This window comes from Hibiscus syriacus, unplaced genomic scaffold (genome assembly GCF_006381635.1).
Source record: "Hibiscus syriacus cultivar Baekdansim isolate YM2019G1 unplaced genomic scaffold, ASM638163v2 tig00110109_pilon, whole genome shotgun sequence".
NCBI lineage: Eukaryota > Viridiplantae > Streptophyta > Magnoliopsida > Malvales > Malvaceae > Hibiscus > Hibiscus syriacus.
The window spans coordinates 230,519-243,317 of NW_024062593.1; the positions used below are offsets into that span (position 1 = coordinate 230,519).

Genomic DNA, 12,799 nt, shown 5'->3' on the forward strand with positions numbered 1-12,799 from the left:
ATAAATTCCATAGCCATGGCTTTCAATACCCCTTCACCCATCGTTGTAGTCTCTTTCTATCTTTCTCTTTTCTTTTCAATTGGTTTCTTTCCTTTATCTTCAATTTTGATTTCTTTATGGCTTCTTGATTACTCTTTGAATACCTTACGTCAATACAAGTTCCCAAAATGTTGTTCTTGTTTCTTGAGGGCACGGGCTTCACTGGAAGAAGTGTTTGATTTTGTTGCAATTGTTGTGGTTTTACATCTCAATATGTTAGTTGTATCTTCTCTTTTCTTTTCAATTGGTTTCTTTCCTTTATCTTCAATTTTGATTTCTTTATGGTTTCTTGATTACTCTTTGAATACCTTACGTCAATGCAAGTTCCCAAAATATTGTTCTTGTTTCTTGAGGGCATGGGCTTCACTGGAAGAATTGTTTGATTTTGTTGCAATTGTTGTGGTTTTACGTCTCAATATGTTAGTTGTATCTCAAACCGGGACTGCAAATACAGTGGAAAATCAACCAGTGGAGGTTCCTCCTTCATCAAGATTCACTTGGAAGATTGATAACTTCTCTAGGTTACACGCAAAGAAGCATTGTTCAGATGATTTTACCGTTGATGGTTTTAAATGGTACATTGCTCATTCCCTTGTTGATAGTACTTACCCTTTTCCCCCATTCATTTTCTGTTTTGGCGATAGTAATTGGGCATTCATACTCTTGGTTTTGACTATCATAAAGGTTGTTGCTTGAGGCATTAATTTAGATAATGGTTTTAGCATTGAGTGTACTTCTTATAGCTATATGGCCGTTCTAGGTTGCGCGAGATGGTGATCTTGCAGACGACTTTCAATGTGTTTAAGGTTCAAAAAAAGAGAAAAATATTTGTTTTCCTTTATGTTAATTGATGCTTATGGTTATATATATATGCCTTTTTGGAAAATTGGTTTCTTCATCATAATGGTACTCTTCTTTTCCTGTTTTCCTCTTGGTTATTACCTTTTTAATGATGTTTCATATTTCAAGTTGAATTTTATCTTCCTTTTCTTTTTTTATATGATACATTGTGGTTCTGTTTGGCTCTCCATGTTATGATTTTGCGCCCGATTTACTATGTTTCAATGTGCAGGAAGAGGTTGCTAGAGAATTTGGAGTACCAGTGCAATTCCAGCGACTCTGGTTGTTGGCCAAGCGTCAAAACCATACCTAACCGTCCGAACCGAGCATTGGCACTTTTGGAGCACAATCTGTAATATTTCTCACTATTAATTATTATACCATGGTTCAAAAGTCTTGTTTGAGGAGTAGTTGTTTCTAGATGTTGCTTCAGCCCTTGTTATGCATAGTTTTGGATTAAACTGTCTGTTTTGAAAAATGCAGAATAAGAAAATATGCTCTTTTTAAGTTCAAAAGGATCTAACTCCTTGCCTAATTGTCTCTTCCTCACTGTAGGTTGGAACCTTGAGGGAGGTATCTAATAATCTTCCCCAATGCAGTACTAAAGTTTTTCCTGGAAGTTGAGCTTGGACTGGTAATCTGGTATAGGTTTTTATAAGCAACATGTTTCTTCTTTGATGCTTGAACTCGCTGTCCAATGATGTTTTCATTCATGATATTCATTCTCACACCCAAAACTAAAATTAATAGATCCGAACAGACAGGCCTAATTTGGTTCTAAAAAGTTTCAAGTGTAAAAAGTTCTATTGTTTTAGTAGGAAGAAATAGAAGTTAGGGATAGACCTTGAGGAGTTAAGCTTCACAATTATACAGATTAATCTTCACAATTATACAGACAGTGTATGAGGTGAGGTTTGAAACTGAATAAATTAAATTTACTGAGAGTTATCTCAATTGACTTTAATAATTAATAATCCTCAATGAAACATTATTCTTACTAGAATCTTCTCCAATATGTCTATGCGGTATTTTAATAATCATAAGAACTATTTAGCCAAGAGGATTCTTTTAGGATTTTTGGTATTCCTTTCATCTGATCCATCATCACCTCTCCTTAGGGCTGATGGCCAGCTGGTAAAGTTCCCTTTCCACTGCTGTTTTGACTAGAGTAATACTATCTTTAGATTTTGTCTCAAGGTTTTTAAATCAGTTGCTAAACTTCTTGGATTCTTGCCTGAGGTTATTGGTCGTCAATGGATAGTATTACATTGGTTTGGAAGTTACAAACGTTCAGTCATATATGCTCCAATGATCTCTTTTGCTTCACAAGCTAAAGTAATATTACCACTTATTTTCACCTTTTCATGGTAGGTTTTGCACTTTCAGTCTTGGGTAAAACCCAAGGAAGATGATTTCTGTCTGGAGAAGTAAGTTCAAATTTCCAGTTGAAGTCACTTTTATTTTTGAAGTATCTTTAGTTTCTTACTGGTAAATGGAAAATTCACTGTGTTGTAATTTGTGCTATTTTTATATGTCTGTGAAGTTACTTTATATCCCTTACCTTTTTAACTGTTTAGGTCAAAGTTTTCTACTTACGATGGTGTTGTTGATAGAGTAGCTCAGCAATTTTGTTTGGATGATCCATAAAAAATCAGACTAACTTCGCATAATTGTTACTCTCAGCAAACTAAACTTCTGCCTATTGCGTATCGTGTAGTGGATCATTTGTCTGACATGTCATGCTCATTGAGAAAAGCCTTAAGGATGAAAAGGCCAAAAGCTAATCAACCAGTTGAATTTATTCTTTGACAGACTTCTAATACTTTGTACTATGAAGTATTAGACATTCCTCTCCCAGAATTACAAGGTTTGAAAACATTGAAGGTAGCATTTCATCATATTTAAGAGTTTTAGTGAATGAATTTTTTTTTGTTTTAATGCAATAAAATTATGTCCCATTTGATGCCAGGTTTGTTAACCAAACTATTAGGCTTCCGAAACAGAGCACTGTTGGCGATGTGATAAACGATCTTAAGACAAAAGTGGATTTTCTTTTATTTTACTGATTAAATGATCATGTTGAAAGTTCTTAATGGAGTAAAATATGTGAATCATCGTGTTGAAACAGGAGGAGTTGTCTCATCCTGATGCAGAGCTGAGGTTGCTTGAAATTCTCAATCACACGATCTACAAGGTGTGTTAATATTATCTTTTCATGGTTACTTTCACTGATCTCTGTGTTTGATGAAAATATGAAATGAGAAAAAGGCACATTTTTATATGTTTGTTTGATTTAAGTTCCAACATTGCTTGTTGGAAAGACAGTTTCCTGGTATAATTTTTTTTATCTGCATATTGTTGTATGTCTCATGTTTTTCACTCTTTCTGATCTCTTAATTGGGGTTTCATGGTTACTTTTCATTTTTCATGTTTTTTTTTATTTCATAGTGTTGTATGTTTCTATCATGTTTCTACAGATTTTCCCACCTAGTGAGAAGATTGAGAATATAAATGAGAAAAATATGAAATGACAAAAAGGCACATTTTTATACGTTTCTTTGATTTAAGTTCCAACATTGCTTGTTGGAAAGACAGTTTCCTGGTATATTTTTTTTATCTGCATATTGTTGTATGTCTCATGTTTTTCACTCTTTCTGATCTCCTAATTGGGGTTTCCTGGTTACTTTTCATTTTTCATAGTGTTGTATGTTTCTATCATGTTTCTACAGATTTTCCCACCTAGTGAGAAGATTGAGAATATAAATGACGAATACTGGGCATTGCGGCCAAAAGAGGTCACTTTATATTTGCACGTGCAAGTGTTAGATAGTGTACAAAATTATACCCGCAAAGAATGGCAACAATAGAAAGAACAGAATAAAATTCCGAAAATTCCCAGCCATGCCTTTGATTCTTTGTCTCGACCACCTCCTGGTGATCCCTCTCTAATAGCTTTTCCACACAGTAGTATAAAATTCACCCAATACAATTAGAACCCTCAAAAAAGAAAAAAGAAATCGTCCTTATTATTTTTTAAACTTCCCGATTTACCTCTCAAATCCATAGCCATGACTGTGATGACCCCTGCACCCATGGATATTCTCTTTCTTTTCCTTTTTGATTAATTGATGCCTTTGGGTTTTCTTCAGTTTTTTTACTTTTATCTTCAATTTTGATTTCTTTATGGATTTTGTTACTGATTTAGTTATTTTTGAAAATTTATAGATTGCTCTTTTATTTAAGCTTCAAGAAGATGAATAAATAACTATTTTGAGAAATTTACTTCTTTGAATAACCTATACGTTAGTGCAAGTTCCCAAAATATTGATCTTGTGAGCATCTCTGGAAAAAGGGTTTGAATTTGTTGCGATTGTTGTGATTTTTCGTTGTATCTCAAACCAAGACTGTAAATACTGTGAAAAATCAACCAGCGGAGGATGTTTCTCCATCAAGATTCACATGTAAGATCACCTGCAGAGCAGATTGGCAAAGATATATAATTTGTTATTGTCATTAATGATAATGTCAGGAATTTTCATATTCAGAAGTTGACGATTTTCAATGTGCTTAAGGTGCGGTAAAAGCGACAAATTTTTTTATTTTCCTTTGTGTTAATTGATACATATGGATATTTTCCTCTTGATTACTACCTTTTGTTGGGAAGAGGTTGCTAGAGTTTAGTATACCGGTGCATTTCAGCGATTCTGGTTGCGGGCCAAGCTTCCAAACCTTACTTACCGTCCATCTTTGAAAAATGCAGAATAAGGTAAATGTGCTCCTTTTTAACACGGATTCAATTCCGTGCATAATTGTCTCTTCCTCACTGTAGATTGGAGCCTTGAATGAGGTATCAAATAAGGTTCACAATGCAGACATAAAGTTGTTCCTGGAAGTTGAGCTTTTTATAAGCAACATGTTTCTTCTTTGATGCTTGAACTCTCTGACAAATAATATTTTCATTCAGGATCTATCATCCTCACCCCCAAAACTAAAATTAATAGATCCAAGCATAGAGGCCTAATTTGGGTTTAAAAGGTAAAAGCTTTCCAGTCCAAAAAGTTCTGTTGCTAGAGTAGGAAGAAATGGATGTTAGGGATAGTCCTTGAGGAGTTAAGCTTCACAATTATATATGATAGAATGCTTATATGCCCTTGACAGTGCAAGTTAGTGAGGTTTGAAATTGGCTGTAGTTTACTAGATTTTTTAGGCAATTTCTGGTTATGAATCTTGCCAAAGCCAGGTCTTTTGTTTCATTATGCTGCCCCTTCCACCTTGATAAATGCTTGGGGTCTTCTTTAATTTGCATCCTGATGTTAAACATATTTTTTCAGAATATGCGACCGATAGTTCCACCGTATAAGACAAAGGAAGATATTTTACTTCTTGAAGCACTATGATATTAATAAAGAAAAGCTTCGGTAGGTTGTCTCATGTTGTCTATTTCCCTTGTCTTTTTAGATAATTACGTGAAATCTTATTAGGGTTATCTTTCTGATCTATTAGCTATATTGGAGGGCTGTTGTGAAAAGTGCAAGAAAGCTAATAGATATTTTGTCCAAATTAAACAAAATGGCAGGGTATGGTTCTGATGAAGAGAACAATCTTTATGAGGTTAGCTTCTAGCAATATCTTTCTCAATGGAGCAATTCCAGTTCTCAGTCATTTTTCTCTAAGCCAATAGAAATTTTGTCCAAATTAAACAAAATGGCAGGGTATGCTCCTGATGAAGATAACAATCTTAATGAGATTAGCTTCTAGCAATATCTTTCTCAATAGAGCAATACCAGTTCTCAGTCATTTTTCTCTTTTTTCCCTTTTCTGTTTCAGATATTTTTACTGGTTATATTGACAATTTAAGCTAATCTATAAGTTGTACCTTGTTTTAAAATAGTTTTGTGGGTTTGACTGTGAAATGGTATTTTTTGCCATTTAATTAATTTTTCTAACCTTTAATCTACTTTTGACATTTTTATGAGGCATAATGTTTTGGTTCTACTTTAATTTCCAGGAAATTAAGTTTGAGCCCAGTGTTATGTGTAAACCAATTGACAAGAAAACCACATTCCAAGCTAGCCAGGTATACATTACATTTCAATTTGTAGCTGTTTGTTTTGGTTGTTTTAAAGTGTTCTATTCATATATCATTTTCACGGCAGCTTGTGGATGGTGATATAATTTACTTTTAAAAATAATTTCCTGTCAAAAATACTAATCAATATTGCTATCCAGATGTTCCTTCATTTCAGGAATATGTTCATAAAAGAAATTACATCTTTTTCATTTTAATGCCTTTATTAGCCTCTTTTTTGATCTTCATTCCATCCGAAATTACATGCTTTTACCTTTATTGGCCTAAGTTTCCTTGCCAAATACATGTTGCTCATCTACTAAAGATACTGATTTTAGCTAGCTTTTACATGCTTTTTTGCTTGTTAGCATGTTTACAAGGATATATTGCTACTCAGTCACTTTGTCATTTTTAGTGCTTCTGATTTAATTATCACAGCAATTGAGTGTACCGTGATTTGGTTCTGTAGATGGATACATAGCATTCTTTCATTATTAAATTTTATTTTTTTGATTATTAACGTTATTTGAAACTAATGAAACATCCTTTATTAGCCTCTTTATTGATCTTCATTCCATCCGAAATTACATGCTTTTACCTTTATTGGCCTAAGTTTCCTTGCCAAATATATGTTGCTCATCTACTAAAGATACTGATTTTAGCTAGCTTTTACATGCTTTTTTGCTTGTTAGCATGTTTACAGGGATATATTGCTACTGTCAGTCACTTTGTCATTTTTAGTGCTTCTGATTTAATTATCACAGCAATTGAGTGTACCGTGATTTGGTTCTGTAGATGGATACATAGCATTCTTTCATTATTAAATTTTATTTTTTGATTATTAACGTTATTCGAAACCAATGAAACATCCTTTTCTCTTCTTTTTTTCTTTAATAAAAGTAAGGATAAAATATTCATATCAACACCTCTACACCAGGTCTTCTTAATCTGTTGGACGCAATCTCAATTGAATTTAATAATTAATAATCCTCAATGAAACATTATTCTTACTAGAATCTTCTCCAATATGTCTATGTAGCATTTTAATAATCATACGAACTATTTAGCCAAGAGGATTCTTTTAGGATTTTTGGTATTCCTTTCATCTGATCCATCATCACCTCTCCTTAGGGCTGATGGCCAGCTGGTAAAGTTCCCTTTCCACTGTTATTTTGACTAGAGTAATACTATCTTTAGATTTTGTCTCATGGTTTTTAAATCAGTTGCTAAACTTCTTGGATTTTTGCCTGAGGTTATTGGTCGTCAATGGATAGTTTTACATTGGTTTGGAAGTTACAAACGTTCAGTTATATATGCTCCAATAATCTCTTTTGCTTCACAAGCTAAAGCAATATTACCACTTATTTTCCCCTTTTCATGGTAGGTTTTGCAATTTCACAAGGAAGATGATTTCTGTCTGGAGATGTAAGTTCAAATTTCCAGTTGAAGTCACTTTTATTTTTGAAGTATCTTTAGTTTCTAACTGGTAAATGGAAAATTCATTGTGTTGTAATTTGTGCTATTTTTATATGTCTGTGAAGATTACTTTATATCCCTTACCTTTTTAACTGTTTAGGCCAAAGTTTTCTACTTACGATGGTGTTGTTGAAAGAGTAGCTCAACAACTTTGTTTGGATAATCCACAAAATAATCAGGCTTACTTCGCACAATTGTTACTCTCAGCAACCTAAACCTCGGCCTATTGTGTATCGTGGAGTGGATCATTTGTCTGACATGTTGTTCCACCACTATCAGGTAACCAAATGGCCTTATTATGCTCATTGAGAAGCCTCAAGGATGAAAAGGCCAAAAGCTAATCAACCAGTTGAATTTATTCTTTGACAGACTTCTAATATTTTGTACCATGAAGTATTACACATTCCTCTGCCAGAATTACAAGGTTTGAAAACATTGAAGTTAGCATTTCATCATATTTAAGAGTTTTAGTGAATGATTTTTTTTGTTTTAATGCAATAAATTATGTACCATTTGATGCCAGGTTTGTTAACCAAACTATTAGGCTTCCGAAACAGAGCACTATTGGCGATGTGATTAACGATCTTAAGACAAAAGTGGATTTTCTTTTATTTTATTGACTAAATGATCATGTTGAAAGTTCTTAATGGAGTAAAGTATGCGAATCATTATGTTGAAACAGGTGGAGTTGTCTCATCCTGATGCAGAACTGAGGTTGCTTGAAATTCTCAATCACAAGATCTACAAGGTGTGTTAATATTATCTTTTCATACTTTCACTGATCTCTGTGTTTGACGAAAATATGAAATGAGAAAAAGGCACATTTTTATACGTTTGTTGGATTTAAGTTCCAACATTGCTTGTTGGAAAGACAGTTTCCTGGTATAGTTTTTTTTATCTGCATATTGTTGTATGTCTCATGGTTACTTTTCATTTTTCATTTTTTTATTTCATAGTGTTGTATTTCTATCATTTTTCTACAGATTTTCCCACCTAGTGAGAAGATTAAGAATATAAATGACGAATATTGGGCATTGCGGCTAAAAGAAGGTCACTTTATATTTGCACATGCAAGTGTTATATAGTGTACAAAATTATACCCGCAAAGAATGGCAACAATAGAAAGAACAGAAAATAAAATTCCGAAAATTCCCAGCCTTGCCTTTGGTTCTTTGTCTCGACCACCTTCTGGTGATCCCTCTCTAATAGCTTTTCCATACAGTAGTATAAATTCACCCAATACAATTAGAACCCTCAAAAAAGAAAAAGAAGCCTTCCTTGTTATTTTTGAAACTTCCCAATTTACCTCTCAATTCCATAGCCATGACTGTGATGACCCCTGCACCCATGGATGTTCTTTTTCTTTTCGATTAATTGATGCCTTCGGGTTTTCTTTAGTTTTTTTCCCTTTTATCTTCAATTTTGATTTCTTTATGGATCTCGATACTGATTTAGTTATTTTTGAAAATTTATTGATTGCTCTTTTATTTCAGCATCAAGAAGATGAATAAATACTTGTTTCACACTCTGATTTGACTGGCAATCACCAGCCCATGGAAGGTACATTTTTCTTAGAAAATAATTATTTTGAGAAATTTACTTCTTTGGTTAGTGTAAGTTCCCAAAATATTGATCTTGTGGGCATCACTGGAAAAAGGGTTTGGATTTGTTGCGATTTTTGTGATTTTACGTCTCAATTTGTTAGTTGTATCTCAAACCAAGACTGCAAATACTGTGAAAAATCAACCAGTGGAGGATGCTTCTCCATCAAGATTCACATGTAAGATCATCTACAGAGCAGATTGGCAAAGATATATAATTTGATATTGTCGTTAATGATAAAGTCAGGAATTTTCGTATTCAGAAGCTGACGATTTCCAATGTGTAGGTGCGGTAAAAGCGACAAAAAATTTATTTTCCTTTGTGTTAATTGATACTTATGGTTATTTTCCTCTTGATTACTACCTTTTGTTGGGAAGAAGTTGCTAGAGTTTGGTATACCGGTGCATTTCAGCGATTCTGGTAGTGTGCCAAGCTTCCAAACCTTACTTACCGTCCATCTTTGAAAAATGCAGAATAAGGCAAATGTGCTCTTTTTTAAGTTTCACACGGATACAATTTTGTGCCTAATTGTCTCTTCCTCACTGTAGGTTGGAGCCTTGAATGAGGTATCAAATAAGGTTCACAATGCAGACCTAAAGTTGTTCCTGGAAGTTGAGCTTTTTATAAGCAACATGTTTCTTCTTTGCTGCTTGAACTCTCTGACCAATAATATTTTCATTCAGGATCTATCATCATCACCCCCAAAACTAAAATTAATAGATCTAAACGTAGAGGTCTAATTTGGTTTTAAAAGGTAAAAGCTTTCCAGTGCAAAAAATTCTGTTGCTAGAGTTGGAAGAAATGGATGTTAGGGATAGTCCTTGTGGAGTTAAGCTTCACAATTATTTATGATAGAATCGCTTATCTTCCCTTGACAGTGCATGTTAGTGAGGTTTGAAATTGGCTGTAGTTTACTAGATTCTTTAGGCAAGTTCCGGTTATGAATCTTGCCAAAGCCGGGTTTTTTGTTTTATTATGCTGCCCCTTCCACCTTGATAAATGTTTGGGGTCTTCTTTAACTTGCATCCTGATGTTAAACATATTTTTTCAGGATTTGCGACCGATGGTTCCACCATATAAGACAAAGGAAGATATTTTACTTCTTGAAGCACAATGATATTGATAAATAAAAACTTCTGTAGGTTGTCTCATGTTGTCTATTTCCCTTGTCTTTTTGGATAATTACGTGAAATCTTATTTGAGTTATCTTTCTGATCTATTAGCTATATTGGAGGGCTGTTGTGAAAAGTGCAAGAAAGCCAATTGAAATTTTGTCCAAATTAAACAAAATGGCAGGGTATGCTTCTGATGAAGAGAACAATCTTTATGAGGTTAGCTTCTAGCAATATCTTTCTCAATAGAGCAATTCCAGTTCTCTGTCATTTTTCTCTAAGCCAATAGAAATTTTGTCCAAATTAAACAAAATGGAAGGTTATGCTCCTGATGAAGATAACAATCTTTATGAGGTTAGCTTCTAGCAATATCTTTCTCAATAGAGCAATTCCAGTTCTCTGTCATTTTTCTCTAAGCCAATAGAAATTTTGTCCAAATTAAACAAAATGGAAGGTTATGCTCCTGATGAAGATAACAATCTTTATGAGGTTAGCTTCTAGCAATATCTTTCTCAATAGTGCAATACCAGTTCTCAGTCATTTTTCTCTTTTTTCCTTTTTCTGTTTCAGATATTTTTACTGGTTATATTGATAATTTAAGCTAATGTATAAGTTGTACCTTGTTTTACAATAGTTTTGTGGGTTTGACTGTGAGATGGTATTTTTTTGCCTTCTAATTAATTTTTCTAACCCTTAATCTACTTTTGACATTTTTATGAGGCATAATACTGTGGTTATGCTTTAATTTCCAGGAAATTAAGTTTTAGCCCCGTGTTATGTGTGAACCAATTGACAATAAAATCACCTTCCAAGCTAGCCAGGTATACATTACATTTCAATTTGTAGCAGTTTGTTTTGGTTGGTTCGTTTATCATTTTCACGGTAGCTTGTGGTTGGTGATATAATTTGCTTTCAAAAGTCTCTTGGTTTTGTCGATAGTACTTCTCTTGGTTTTTTCCCTTTGATTTTCTGTTTTGTTGATAGTAGTTGATGGTTTTAAATGGTCATTAGTTCATCTTCTTGTTTAACTCTACTATACCCAAATGAATGTTACAAATGATAATTGGTATCTTGAGTTCTAAAATTGGTTGGCATGTTCTGTTATAGTTTTAACTTTTAAATGAATTACTTTTGGTAAGGGCGTGGTGCCGTGGTTGTCCAAACCAGTGTAGGTGTCATTATGGTTTTATTATAAATCGAAATGGTATCTGTATCATGCCATTTTTATTTTTCAAAAATTGGTTGGCATGTTCTGTTATAGTATTATTCATACCTTCCTGCCGGTTGGTATATAAAACAATAAAAAATGAGTAGTTTCCTTTTTTTCCTTAAAAAATCATGGATCAAGATAATCACTACCATACTAAGGGCATACTGTTTTGAACTGAATCTTTCCACTATTTTTGTAGATTAATGACCGTTATGAGTTCCCTTTGCAACTTGACCTTGACCGAGATGATGAAAAATACTTATCACCAGAGGCTGGTAGGAGTGTTCGAAATCCTTACACGCTTCACAGGTGCCTATAACAATAAACATTCATCTTGTCTTCTTTGTTTTTTCCCTTCAATGTTCCTATAATCGTTAGGTAGACAAGTTGCTGACGCACAATTTTATGGGCCACAAATATTACTTTATGTTTTTTTATACTGATACTCTCATCTTCGAGTTTGTTTACAATGTCCTCGTTCATAGTGGTGGTGTGCATGGTGTGGACATTATGCATATATCTGGCCGACTCTTTCTGATCAGTTATATGTATCATCTTCTGAAGCATCTTAGGGCGTATTTGTATGCTTGTTCATTGAGAGTCTTCAGAAAAATTTTAGCAGAAATTTCACATTTTGAAATTTTATAAATGACTAAATATGTACAAGTGGCCCTGCTGGGCAGAGCCTATGTGTAGCCAATTTTTGATGATGTTTTGAAGTCTTTCTTGGTAGACCAACAATTGTTAGATTTAGTGGTAGTAGTCAAGTATTGTAGCATAAATCACATGGAATTTTTACCAACTGCTTCACTCAAATTGATGCATAATGTTCTTCTAAGCAAAAAAAAGTGTCATATAAGAATCATCATGTTGAAACAGGTGGAGCTGTCTCATCCTGATGCAGAACTGAGGTTGCTTGAAATTCTCAATCAGAAGATCTACAAGGTGTGTTAATGTTATCTTTTCATGGTTACTTTGACTGATCTCTGTGTTACGAAAATGTGAAATGTGCGAAAGGCACATTTTTACACGTTTGTTCGATTTAAGTTCCAACATTGCTTGTTGGAAAGGCAAATTCCTAGTATAGTTTTTTTTTTATCTGCATATGCCGGTATGTCTCATGTTTTTCACTCTTTCTGACATGGTAATTGGGGTTTCCTGGTTAGTTTTCATTTTGCCTTCTATTTATTTCATAGTGCTGCATGTTTCTAAAGATTTTCCCACCTAGTTAGAAGATTGACAATATAAATGAGGAATATTGGACATTGCGGACAGAAGAGGTCACTTTATATTTGCACATGCAAGTGCTATATTGTGTACAAAATTATACCCGCAAAGAACGACACACTGGAAAGTACAAAAAATAAAATTCTGAAAATACCCATCCATTCCTTTGGTTCTTCGTCTCGACCACTTTCTGGTGATCCCTCTCTAATAACTTTTCCACACAGT

General features: G+C 33.8%; 1 pseudogene; it reads left to right on the top strand.

Annotated features, from left to right (window-relative positions):
• The first annotated feature begins 273 nt into the window (after window positions 1-273).
• Window positions 274-12,493, top strand: LOC120215020 (annotated as a pseudogene).
• The last annotated feature ends 306 nt before the right edge of the window (window positions 12,494-12,799 follow it).